Consider the following 13,867-nt stretch of genomic DNA (forward strand, 5'->3'; position numbering starts at 1 on the left):
AAAGAGAGTCGTGTTGGTGAATCTGTATCTCTTCTGCATCCTACATTCCTTAAGGCACCTCTGGATGCCTCTAGGAACATAGTGTGACAACCACTTTTCTAGGATATGTGAAATAAGAAGACCAGTATGCATCAGGAAGGATAAAATGAGCTTTCTGTGATGAAGTATAAGGCAAATCTAGATCAACATCCCCCTCCAAAAAACTTACCTCTTGCTTTGAATAATATGGCTTATTGTGTTTTTTCATTGTCGCTGTCTCCCAAACCAGTTCTTATCCTCATAAGAACATATTTTAGGTCAGGTTTCCCAAGTAGCACTATGACTCAGGAACACCCAGAGCTTTTGAAAACACAGGTTTGTGAGTCACATTCCTAGAGGTTTTGATTTGGTAGGTCTTATGTTGGGCTCTGATATCTGTATCCAAAAAACTAAAGTAACTGAATTAACAAAACCTTCCTAATTGAGTCTTTTGTGACCCAGGTTTAGAAACTACTGGCTTTAGATTATATGAGATCCCCACAAAAAGACAGAATCTTACAGCCACAGACTCTTTAGTTGGATACGGTCAGTCAGTACTTTTGATTTCCAGCATGATACTGATGCTTGAAGAACAAAGATGGAAGGTGTAGTCTATCATTTTATTCTTAATGCTATTTTTTTTTCTTTCACATTTCAGACCATTTCAGTTCTGTTTACTACTCATTGGGTGTCTACTATAAGAAAAATGTTGATGAGATTATAAAATAAATAAGATAAAATCTTGCTCTTAAGAGGAAGATGGATTCAACTGTCTAGAAAAGCAAAAACAGAAGCCTGTCTTAAGTATCATAGCACGGTGAAACAATTCTTTGAGAGCTCAGTGGGATTTGTTAATAGAGGATCTGGCAAGAATTCATGGAATAAGTGATAACTGAGTTCTTCCTGCAATATAAGTAGATTTCTGTGTCAAAGGTGGAGGGTAGAGACAGGAGTCTAGAGCAGAGAAAACCTGAGCAGTATGGAGTGGAAGTTTATGGCACGTGACGTGAGGAGAGCAATGAGTAGACTGTTGTTGCTCCTCATTAGAGAAGCAGAGAGGACCCTCCAGGGTGACTGTGGTCCAGTTCGAATTCTTCTTGAAACACCAATATGGAGGTGGTGGACATATGGGATCAGAGTATACTGATAAGCAAGGAACATGAATGGGATGTGGCCATGTTAGACATACTGAGAGGAAGATTTATATCCATGTTCAAGGAGTCTGGGAACATGAAGGATAGAAGCAATTGGGATGTGGGTACTTAACAGACATTGAACTGGTGAAGCTGTGGCAGCCTGGGAAGACTGAAGATGCTGTGGGGGTGAGAAAACCTAAGGTAGGCACAGGCTTAGCCTGACAGTTCACATGAGTCAGAACCCACCCACATTATCTGGGATAATCTTTACATAAAGTCAACTGATTATGGATTTTAATCACATCTACAAATTATCTCTATAATACCTATATTATTGTTTGGCTGTGGATTGTAGTCTAGCAAAATTTGCACATTAAACTGCCTATCACACCTCTGTAGTTAGTTCTTATTCTCTCTCTTTCTCTGTTTTTCTCTCTCTCTGCTATAATTAGAACTAGAATATATGAAAGACTTTGAGGGGAGGAAGAGAGCATAAGATTCTGTGACAAGAACACAGGTTAATGGGAAGAAGGAAATTTGAATTTATTCATTAATTTATTTTTAGGTGTCTTTTTTTTTTAAATAATGACAGCCCTATTTTTTCTTGCTGAGAGAGAAATAAGTTTAGAGATCTCAGTTACCAGGAAGCTCAGATCTGAGTATAAAGCCCAATTGCATTAATTCTCTCATCATTTAGAAAAAAATCTAAGCTTTTTACACTGGCTTACAATGCCTTAGATGATCTGGGCCCTGGCTGCTTATCCAGCCTTCCTTTACGTTAGGGCCCATGCAATCTACCATTATTTTTTTCCTCCAAGATGCCAACGGGCCTCTTCCAATCACCTTTTCACTTGCTTTTCTCTTTGCCTTGAACACCTTCCTCCAAATCTGCTTCCTCCAAATCTGCTCTCTCCTGACTTTGTTATGGAGTCCTCAGCTCAAATGTTACTTCCTCAGGGGGACTTCCTGGTCACCCTGTGTAAAGGAATCTCCTCTTCCCTGAATTACTCTATCCCATTATCCCATTTTAATTTTTATAGTGAAAAATTATATCTACGGTAATCTTAGTGATTTAATAGTTTTCTTAGTTATTACATATCTTCACTTTATCGACATCTTTGAGAACAGAGGCTCTCTTTTGTTTTCCACTAAGTGATAGTGACAAGAGCCTCACTTGATACTTAGTAGGAGTTTACTCCATATTTATGGAATGGATGGATGGATCCTGATTCACTTTCCAGGTGCAATCACTCTCTCCCATATGACTTCTTTTTGTCCTTCCTTCTAACACTACATTTTCTGGTTATATATATTTTTATTATAAACTACCTTACAATATTATTTTTGGAAGTTGTTGGTGTCTGCTCTATTGATAAATGTGTGCTTTTGCAGAATTAATCAAGAGTCCTTGATGAGGAGTTTCATGCTCCAGTTCTGAGTGAAATATAATGTGCTAATGTCTTAGAATTCTTATTGGGACCACAGGGGGGCAAACGTTAACCTATATTCTGTGTGCAGTGTGTTGTAGGAAGAACTGTGGCAGCTGAAAGGGAATTGAGAGCCGAGGGACTGCGCCTTGGCTGAAAGTTTCTGCATCATTCCACCATGCTAATTTCTCTGTACTGTAAAACTTCTCCCATTTCACATCTGGTTGAGCCGCAGCTAATATGTCATGTGTTAGGATTACAGAGTGCGGTGAGGAGGCAGTGAGCATCTGGGGAATAGCTTCTACTTCTAACAAACACTGAAGAAGAATTGGCTGATGATTTTCAAAATATCTTGGGAATATAGTTGGGCACCTATTCATTCTTTTGTTTGTGCTTTTGTTTTGCTTTACTTAAAAACCACTTGTTTGACCCTGCTTGTATGTGCAGTATGTTAACTAAAAATAAAATAAGAAGTGACAATTTCCCTTTCATTTTATACCTATTTGCAAAGCATTTATTATTCCTTGGGAAGTTCAGGAAAGCATTACATTTCTGTGTTATTTTCTTTTGTTTTCTCCCTGGAATTCAATATAACATTCTAAAACTGTTATTTTAGTAACAAAAGATTGATTTTAAGGCAAATTTGCTAGAAAATTTGCTGCAAAAAATTTTTTTTAAAAAGGTATGTCTTCTCCTCCATTATATTCTATTAAGTTAAATATGTGCATGCTGAAAAAAAAATAACGTTATCTTATGGGCAGATTATAATTTCAAAGTTTGGGTTTCATAGCTAGCAGACATTTTATGGGGAAAAAAGTCACATTCTATTTTTTGTATTGCCCATATTGTTCTATGGTAGAATGGACATGAATTTATGTAGATTATCAAGATATCAGTAGGGCAGTTTTTAGCAATGAACTAATGATTATATCCTGTCTAGGAATTTCTAAAATGGGAATAAGCTGCACAGAACTTCACCAGCTCCTACGCTGATAATCACAGAAGGATGTGCAACAAGTCAGGCAATAGATACCAAGCATAATTGAATTCAGAGGAAATAATGTTGTTTTTCACGATTATCAAGAAGCAATACTCATGCTTTATAATTGCTCTTCTGCAGATTTGACTGTTCTAGTTTCAGAAAGAGAAACTTACCACAAATGACATTTGCTTTTATGAAGTCATTCTTGTGATTTTCAGTCTGTATCCTGATGCACTTAGACCACCTACATCGTCTGTATTATTTGAATTATGAAATAATTCAGTTGACTGGGTCTCATTTCTTTCTGGAAAAAAAATTTTTTTTTTCTCCTTTTTGTCTTTTTTTACTGACCGGTAACAGGATCGCAACCCTCGGTGTTGCGTCTGCACTGCGCTCAGCCAGTGAGCGGGAACCAGTCTCCACATGGGATCCGAACCCTCGGCGGGAGCGCCGCCGCGCTCCCAAGCGGCGCACTCTCCAGTGCGCCACCGGGCTGGCCCTCTTTCTGGAAAATTTTTACTGGACGTAGATAAAGGCTGGCAACTCTTATGACCTTTTTTTTCAGCATTTAAGTGGTTGACCTTGACCTGTACTCAGTAATTTTGCTAACTTCCATAAATTACAAAAGGAATATCTTCTCTAGCTGAAGTTGGTTTAGTAATTGTAAACCTAGAAGAGTAAATGAGAGGAATGTTACAAATAAAGGTCCAAATTTCAGCAGGTTATTTGTACAAATTTTTTGGATCGTCTTTGGACAGGATGAAAAAAAGTGTATCAAATGACTACCCTCCAAGTGTCAGTGGTTAGATGAGATCCTAAATTGTGTCATCATTGGCATTCCTTGGTCCTACAGTGTACAATAAACACAAGTCATAAAAGTTGCCAATGAGAAAAAGACAAGGAATTCATTGAACTTTAAGAAATGGGAAAGTTTAAACTGGAGGAGGGATGACATGGGGATTGGAGAGCTATTGTCATGTTCTGGAAAGACCATAAGGTGGAAATGAGATGGGAATTTTTAGAAATGGATAGAGAAGTCAGAACCAGTATAAATGGGAGCATTTCACAGGGTTACAGCTCAACACAGTCAAGTCCAATCCAATGGGTGGTGAGTTCCTCATCCCTAAAGAAGGTCGCCCACAGCCTGGAGAGCCCAGTGGCAGTGTAGATGCAAACATATGTGAAGAAATTGATTCGGAGTATTTATAAAGCCACAGATTTAAGTCATCATGCCTCCCTTAGGTACTGTCATTTACTGAGAATTTAGTAAATGCAAAATACTGTCCTACAAACTAAGAACAGAATATATGCATATGTTTTATCCTAGTTAAAACTTAAGCAAGTAAGGATCATAGAGGCTTAGTATTTTGCCAGTAGTTGATAAAAGTGGAATTCAAAGCTGGGCTTTTTTGGCTTCAAAGCATAATTTGTTTGTTTTTGTTTTTGTTTTCTCCTATTCCTTCAAAATGAGTTTGCTGCCTTAGCAGTCAAATGAATTAGATCTATTTCTTCCTCTTCCTGCAGTTGCTGGAGAACTAAAAGGGAAACTGTGAGTACAGTGGAAAGAACATTTCTGTGAAGGTCAGAAAACTTGATTTTATCTCTGATTTTGCTATTGACTCTCAAGAACCATGAGCAAACCTCCTGATCTCACCCCATTCATTCCTGAGCTGCATTGTCCCCATGAGAAGGTCAGACTGGGTCACCTCTGTGCTGTCTTTCAGCTCAGAGTCCAAGTCACCCTGTGGCTCCAGGCTCCTTCATCTGAGTCTGGGAGACAGGGCTGAGGAGCCTGTTGGCTCAGGGTTCACTGTCCCTTCTCTCATTATCATTCCTAGTCATGATATATAAACACTTGGTTGATATCAGGAACAGTATAAGGGCTTAATAGAGGTAACTGTGGGAGGTGATGGTAATTAGCATGAGTGTGGCAATTGTTTCACAATGTATACAAATATTAAAACATCATGTTGTACACTTTAACTATATACAATTTCTATTAGTTAATTATACCTCAATAAAGCTGGACAATGAAAAAAAATAGGAAATTCCTGTATAATGAAATTGTGCCAAGCTCTCAGAGACTATCTGCATTCTGGCATTCTTTCTTCCATCAGTATAAACTACTAGTTCAAGGACAACAAAAAGATGCCAAGAGCTATGTATTACCTATAATAAGTCAATACCTTTCCACTCACCACTCTGCGGTCTCAACATCTCCATTCATCAGTAGGTTTTCCGGATGTTAAAGACCCTAATTCCTTAATTTTGATTTGTTGCTTTGGTTTTTGGAGGATCTCATATGAGATCTTACTGTAACCATTTAGAAATGTGATAGGTCTATTGCTACATCTTAACACACGCACACTTTTTTTTATAATAATGATAATATAGAAGTGATTTTAGAATTCTGTTTCACTCCTTATATTTCCAAGCACTTGTCTATACTTACTCTCTTACAACCCTTTAATAATAGGTCATGTATCTTACTCTGTTCTGCAACTGAAGTTGATTTTAGGAAAACACATTAATGACAATCTCTAATGGTTACATTTCAAATAAAAAGATCTATCTGTCTTCATTCTCAGCATTAAAATCGACTGAACTTCTTTCTTGGTGTGGCTTCCTACCAAAGTCTTCTTTTATGAATGAAAAACAAACTTAAAGACTCACCAGTTTTCTTCAAAATGTGGGCTCTAGGGACTCTAATGGTTACATTTCAAATAAAAAGATCTATCTGTCTTCATTCTCAGCATTAAAATCGATTGAACTTCTTTCTTGGTGTGGCTTCCTACCAAAGTCTTCTTTTATGAGTGAAAAACAAACTTAAAGACTCACCAGTTTTCTTCAAAATGTGGGCTCTAGGGGAAAATGTTCACTGCCTTCTTGTACTTCTTGTTTCTATGAATAATCGGCATGCTGGAATCCCTCTTACCCCTAAAAGGGAACAGTAACTATGCCAATGTAAAATAGGAACCATTCCTTTGAATTAAGGCCAAAAGATTTAGTGTAGTGGCTATAAATGATGCAAAATAGAAAATCCAGTATTTTTATCCATAGGGTTTTTCTGAAGGAAGATGCTACATTAATTTTTAAAAATTTTCCTTACAATTGTAATAATCTCTTACATTGCTATATAGCTTTACAGTTTGATATACTTTGCTATATCCCATAATACTCATGTGAGATAGGTGACCAGAACTGTAATATAGTTATATGTCTTACAAGGCAATGAAGTTCTTAGGATGTCCTGACCAAGGACACACAAAGTAAACAAGTAAAAAGTTTTGGAACTATGTCATCTAATTTCTAGTACTATGCACTTTTTGCTGTCTACACTGCGGTTTTATGGTTACTAGTCACAAACTCTGTGGACTGGATCAGTTAAGCAAACACATCAAATATGGCAATGACCCCCAGCCCCCAACACAAATCAGAATCTCAGATTCCTATTCATGTCTATTAGGTTAGTCACACATCAGGGGATCCAGATAGGCGTTCAACAAATTAAATAACTTTCTTCTACCCCTCCCTCTACTCCACCACTGATTCAGATAATAGGGGCCAGTTGAGAGTATTTAAAGCCACTGATTACCAGATGGCATTGCTTGAGGCACTTATAGACTTTAATCACTGAGATTAAGGTATTTGCCTTTGAGGAATGTGTTTGGTATGCCTATGTGATGCTAAACTGAAAAACAAAGTAGGTAAGAAAAACAAAACAAACTAGGTAAGTAATTACTTCCTTTTTACTTTCTTCATATACTTCTTATATGTTGAGAAATTTCAGAAAGTCAAACTTCCCATGACCATGAATTTTTAAGTTCTGTTTATAGTAGTGCTTTCTACTTAAAATTTAAAAATTGTCTTTGTGGCCTAAAAATCAGAGTGTCCTCTCCTTGTCCTTGGGGACATATAAAGCCTCATAAAAGCAATTGGGAGAAATTATTTAATTTAGGTTTTAATGTTAACAGTGGGTCAACAATGACTGGACCAGATGTTGAGCTATTGACCTAGGTCTTTGGGGCTGAAAGTTTGCAAAAGAGATATTACTCCTTTTAAGCGTTGCAAGCCAGACATGGAAACTTTTAAGCAGACTCTGACTGATGTGCTAGTTTGCATTCTGTAACTGCACTAAGCAGAAGCCAGCTGTGAGCCTCTCAGGACCTCCTTACTGGACTGAGATTTTAAACATTTTGCTGAGTCAGCAGTAAAAAGTTCCTTCTCTACACTCCCACCTTCTTTATGAAAATGTACTCCTTAAAGGAAACAATATAAAAACAGTAAATGAAGAACTTATGTTGAACACAGATTTTAGTGCTTACTTAAAGGTCACATACCCCACCATATGAACTTAGTTTATGACTATTACTTTTTGGTAGGTGCTTATTAGATATTTGTTGTATGGCTTACATGTTGATCAGCTCAGGTTTTACATAGTGTATAATGTATCCAATCCATCTGCAAGTCCAGTAACTTTCCACAGACAATGCAGTTTGTCTTAAGTCAGGGCCGCTCTGTGTGAGGCCAAAAAACCAGAAGATGTGGATGACCTAAAGGAAAACTATTACCTCTCCTAGAAAAAAACACTGTGCATGTTAATGATCATGTAGATAAAAGCATTGCCTTCAGCCTTCACAGGTAGTGGAGATGATTTTTTTAGTCCATACATCTCGTGTCCTTAAATGACCAGTCAGATCAGATTCCATGCTTGTCTAATGAAAAGATGGGGCACTTGTGTCTTGAGTGAGATGAAACAGGCTGACTTTCCAAAGTGATTCTGCAGGTGGTGGATTTAATAGCCATTAGCTGGCATTCCCTCTTAAAAGCCTCAGGTAACCCCTCTGTGCACACCAGGTTTGTGGACTAAATGAGTAACACAAGGGTTTATAGACCCAATAAAACTCTTTAAATGCCTGGCAGTGCTTTGCAAAAATATCCATCCCAGATTCTTCAAATCTCCTCTGGAATCTGTGCTGCCAAATGGGCAGTCATTGTGGACTGGTGATCTCCTACATGCCATTTGATAAAGTGTATGGCAAATTTCTGTGGTGCCAGTTACCATGGACATTATGACACTCATACTGAATTATTACATGGAGAAGGATTGAAAGGCTGAATATCAATTTAAGAGATATCTAATGCAACTATAGTCATCATTCTCATTTCTCCATAGTCCAGTAACTTTTTGTTCTGCTCCTTGTTCCTAGAGTGTACAGTAATTATTTTAGAAATGAATATCCTACAAAGGAAATACAGGCAACAGACAGCTTACTGCAATCATTTATTCATTTCTTCCAACCAACATTTGCAGAGTGTTCTAGGCTCCGTGGAGCAACAAGAATAAGTACGTTCCATTTTCTACTCTTTCTGACTTCATGGTCAGTAGAAAATTAACTCAAATAATCTCTCGTGTTGATTTCTCCCTCCTGTCAGTCTCATCTCCATGCCATTTTGGAAGCCTTTTGGGGGATATGTCAAAGTCTATATTACTTTAGAGTTTTATATGTGTTTCTTTTATATTCCTTGGTAAACTTTGAACTCCTGGAAGACAAAGACCTTCCTTACCTTTGTATCTCTGGTTCGCAGTCGTACTTGGTACATATATGTGCTAAACACATGTTTTTAAAACAAATGGGTAAACTTTGAACTCCTGGAAGACAAAGACCTTCCTTACCTTTGTATCTCTGGTTCGCAGTAGTACTTGGTACATATATGTGCTAAACACATGTTTTTAAAACAAATATATGATCTGATAGTTTACCACTAATAATGTATAAGACTTTTAGCTAGTAATCTAGTATCTCTGGGGCCTGTTTCCTTTTCTACAAGTGAGGATAATATGTGTGCTGCATTTAATAAAGTTATAAGAATTATATGCATTAAATTTTGCAAACTGTGAAGCACTGTACCAATGTACAGATTCACTCTTATTAAAAATGAATATGTGCTTTTATTTAACCAGGAGTTGCCATTTAACAATGACTGGTAGTGATGTTTGGGATATTCTGCAGGCCCTGATTTTTAGTGTAGAGCTCAACTATCATATGCCTCTAAAATTTCCCTTCCTTACAGTGCTTAATTGTTAAACAAAAAATCAAAAAGTAGGGTTTAATGAAGCATACTTACTCTAGTTTAATCTTTAAAACTTTTAACCTCTGTCTTGTCCATACAATGTGAATTATTGTGACATGTGGTTTTATTCAGGGCATGATAAATACTTTATGTACTTTAGAAAGGAAACCATAGGCTATGTTTTTGGCTTATCTTGAAGAAGAAATAAATGGCTAGGTGGCCTTTTCATCTCTGGATTTAGTGATTAATGCATCCTAGAGGAACAACTTTCTCTAAGCTGTAATGCCAGTTTCTATCCTTATTTCATCCCTGCAAGTTTTAGATGGAATGTGAACTGAATAAACATCAGCTTTTTTTTTTTTTTTCTTTCTGCTTGTGTTTTTCACATTCTTTCTCATTCTGTAGTTCTTCTTGTTCACATCTAGATTTTTGTCTAGGAGGGCACCTGTGGCGATTGGGCTAATGCAGGGAGTGCCAGGTGTTTGGAGGTGGAGTGGATGCGCAGTGGGCCGGGAGAGACCTCAGCAGTCCTAGTGCCAGCAGGGTCTGTGCGTCTCACCATGTTGCTCGCTCATAGTCTCCAGGAGGCTCGGGGCCAGTCAGGGTTCCTTGTTTGTGCCAGATCTTGACTTGCTGTGTTGTTAGGCACAGCAGATGAGTATTTTGTGAAACAGATTGAACAGGAATCAACCAAAGTTTGCTCTAATTTTTTCTTGGATTTAGCTATATCTTAATACCAACTTCTAATTCAGTTTTATTTTTCTTACTTTCCAAAAAATATTTTTATCACCAGTGTAAACACTAGCTTGTTACTACATTTTGGAAGTCTTTGAGATCAGTGAAGAAGTGTCAATTTAGTACAGCCTGGAAAATGGCTTTGTTACAAAAAATAAATTCTGGAAGTGACTTATAGATAATATTATTTGAACACACACTTGATGCTTACACTGCTATAGGAATAATCCATTGTCTTATTTTTTAAAAAATCATGATTTTATTTTAACAAACATTGAGTGCTTGCAATATATGATATCAAAGGAGGTGCAAAAAATTTAGATACTGTATGCATAAATTGCTTACAAACTGATTTTATCAAAATGTCTTACTGTAAAATCACCAACATTCATATTTCAAATCATTAATATGTAAGATGTGTCAATAATTTTAAATAGCCTTTAAAACCTTGTTGATCAATAACTAAATGAAGAAAGCAGTATCATCAAACAAGGTTCATAGGTGTGGGAGACGGAGGTATTGAGACTGAGGGAAGAGAAATGATGGAGAGTAACTAGGTCAATCCATTTGCTAAAATCCAAAATCATGAATTTTTTTTTTTTCCCTTCAGACTCTATCCAGAGCAGCAATTCTTCCCTGGGGTTTGTATTCTTTTTGAGGCTTAGGGGTCTGTGAAGCCCTATGCAAAATTGTCTATATGTAAGCATCTTTCTGGGGAGGACTCTAAAGCTTACATTAGATTCTTAAAGTAATAACCCAGTAATGTTAGGAATCACTAATGTTGATTTTGACTTATAATTTGTTTCTTCTTTTAGGGAGGATAGTGTGTTTAGTGGCAGGGTCCTAAATTGAGTTGAAAAGGCATGAATTACAGCTCTTAGTTCTCTCCTGTCCAGCAATGTGACCTCAGAGAAATTACTCAACTACAATATCTTTATATACAAAACAGACAGATAATTCATTCAGTCCTGAGATTGAAATGAAATGGGCTATATGATTGGCCAGAAGGAACAATAAAAGATTTGCATACATAAAGATAACTACTATTATTTGGGCTTCTGCATCTGCCAATCCATGATATTTTTCTTTGTTAGTTGAAAATGTTATTCCATTTCCAAGTATGTACATATCTTGCCAATGTCAGTTTCTCAAAGAATGATAATTCAGTTTTTCCCGTGGCTTTGAAGTCCTTTGTTTTTAAGTGCATCAGTCTAAGTATGTAATTCACCATGGCTGCTGCCTGGTCTACATCTAGTGAAGGGGAAAGATCGCCATTCAGGGTTAGAGCAGGGGTATCCTGGGCCTGTGTCAAATTCTGCAGAGGGGGGCCGGCCCGGTGGCGCACTGCTACAGTGCACCGCTTGGGAGCGCGGCGGCGCTCCCGCCGAGGGTTCGGATCCCACATACAGACCGGCTGCTCACTGGCTGAGCGAGGTGCGGGCGCAACACCGAGGGTTGCGATCCCATTGCCGGTCCCGGTCCGGTATGGGCGCAACACTGAGGGTTGTGATCCGTTGCCGGTCATGAAAAAAGACAAAAAAAAGGAAAAAAAAAAAAAAATTCTGCAGAGGGAATTGGATGAACTAATTTTGTTTTCTTTGAGTTAAGGTCAGATGTAGGTTGAATGAGTGAGATTGAGGGAGAAATAGAAAGAATAGGAATAAATGTGAGTTGACATTAGATCATGAGTTGAATTTCCTGTCTTCCCACCATGCAATCTTAAGAAAGTCATAATCTCTTTAAGACTCAAAGTTAACTGTTTTTGAAATAGAGATTAAAAAGAATGATCTCACAGGATTATGTCAACATAAAATAATTATATCTGTGTGGGATGCAGTTTATCAACTATAAAGTGATATACCAGTTTAAATGTTATTAATTACTAAGGAATAATCATTTCAACAAAATTTTGAGGTGCAAAACAATTTGATCTTTATCTTGACTTTCTTATGATGGGATTTCACTACTATTTTATTTATTCAAACATGTATGTATTCTATATATATGTAAATTTGTGTGCAACACAAGAAATACTCATATGTGGGACACATATTAGTTAAGAGCAAATCTCTCAAATGAGAAATTAAAGACTAATCAAAAAGTGAGAAAGAATTTGGGAGAAAAGAAAGAGTCATGTGTTTTGAAAAAAGACAAAAACTGCTTCTTAAATTTAGAGAATAATAGAAGTAGAGAGGGGGTGGTGTTGGCAACTAGAACTTCATAAAAAAATTTCATTCTGAATGTGCAAAAATGGGAAGCCAAATGATGCAGAAGTAGAGACAGTAGAAACAGTGATTGAAACAGAATAAAATAATTGGTGGGAAATACTCATCCAGCTCGCAGATATTTTCCAGGGGCTCTGGAATACGATTTAAACAAAGCTACTTAACAATTGGTCACATAACCTGTTTGTACCTCTTGTTCCCTGCCCCACATCAAATCTCACTGCTAATTAGCAGCACATGCTTAGGGAAAAAATCCAGCAAGACATTCCAATATGAGATCTGGGTTTGCTTCAATTCCCCCAAATCCCCTCAAGCTCAACAGATGGTTCTTGGCCTTTTGCCTTTTGTTAAAATGGGAATAACTTTGTTATCAATAGTTCAATACTCCCATCCTGCTGTTCTTTAATATAAATCAAAGCAAAGGGCATGATTATAGTATCAATAAAATAGCAGCAGTTAAAAAATACTCATAGGATCATTAATGGGTGACAGAGAATTGCAATATAGATAAATGTGGATTAAAAGGGAATGACAAACATGATGTCCTGAGAAATTGAATCAAGGGTTTAAAACAGACAAAAAGCTCTTTAAAGATTTAAGACTCTTTCATTTTTAAGGATCTAAAAGATTAAAATATCACTGCAATCGCTTTATATTCATATAAAATCTGATAATTTTAATAGTATTTTAAATAGATGAACTGACTTAATTTCCACATATAAGGAGGTGAGTTTGGTGGCAAGTATCCTCATATCTATCTTATATATAATGAACCAGAGAAGTTAAAATGTTTTCCTAAAGTCATGCAAGTAACGTGGGAGCCAAAGATCAAATCCTGGTCTTCTGATACCAAATCTGTTTTATCAACTACTCCTAGTTGCCAAGAAGCAGATTAAAAACAAGAAAAAAAGAAAAAAAGAAATCATTTGGCCAGATGTTTTCAGATATTAAGATTTATTTATTTTAAATTTACATACAGTAAAATTTACTCTTTTTGATGTACAGATATGTTACTTTCAACAAATGCATACAGGGCCAGCCCGTGGCTCACTTGGGAGAGTGTGATGCTGATAACACCAAGGCCAGGGGTTCGGATCCCTACATAGGGATGGCCGGTTATCTCACTTGGGAGAGCCTGGTGCTGACAACACCAAGTCAAGGGTTAAGATCCCCTTACCGGTCATCCTTTTTTTTAAAAAAAAAAAAAAAAAAAGAAAAGAACAAATGCATACAGTCATGTAACCATCACACGAAAATTAAGAAACAGAG

General features: G+C 37.0%; 1 protein-coding gene across 1 annotated transcript in view; it reads left to right on the forward strand.

Annotated features, from left to right (window-relative positions):
• Positions 1 to 5,048: 5,048 nt before the first annotated feature.
• LEPREL1 (leprecan-like 1) overlaps positions 5,049 to 13,867 on the forward strand; it is a 76,002-nt gene continuing 67,183 nt past the window's right edge. Inside the window, exon 1 of the mRNA XM_008575975.1 lies at positions 5,049 to 5,112. The gene's annotated coding sequence lies outside the window, so the exon portion shown is untranslated. The remainder of the gene's footprint in view (positions 5,113 to 13,867) is intronic.

This window comes from Galeopterus variegatus, unplaced genomic scaffold (assembly GCF_000696425.1).
Source record: "Galeopterus variegatus unplaced genomic scaffold, G_variegatus-3.0.2 Scaffold1269, whole genome shotgun sequence".
In the NCBI taxonomy this organism is placed as follows: Eukaryota; Metazoa; Chordata; class Mammalia; order Dermoptera; family Cynocephalidae; genus Galeopterus; species Galeopterus variegatus.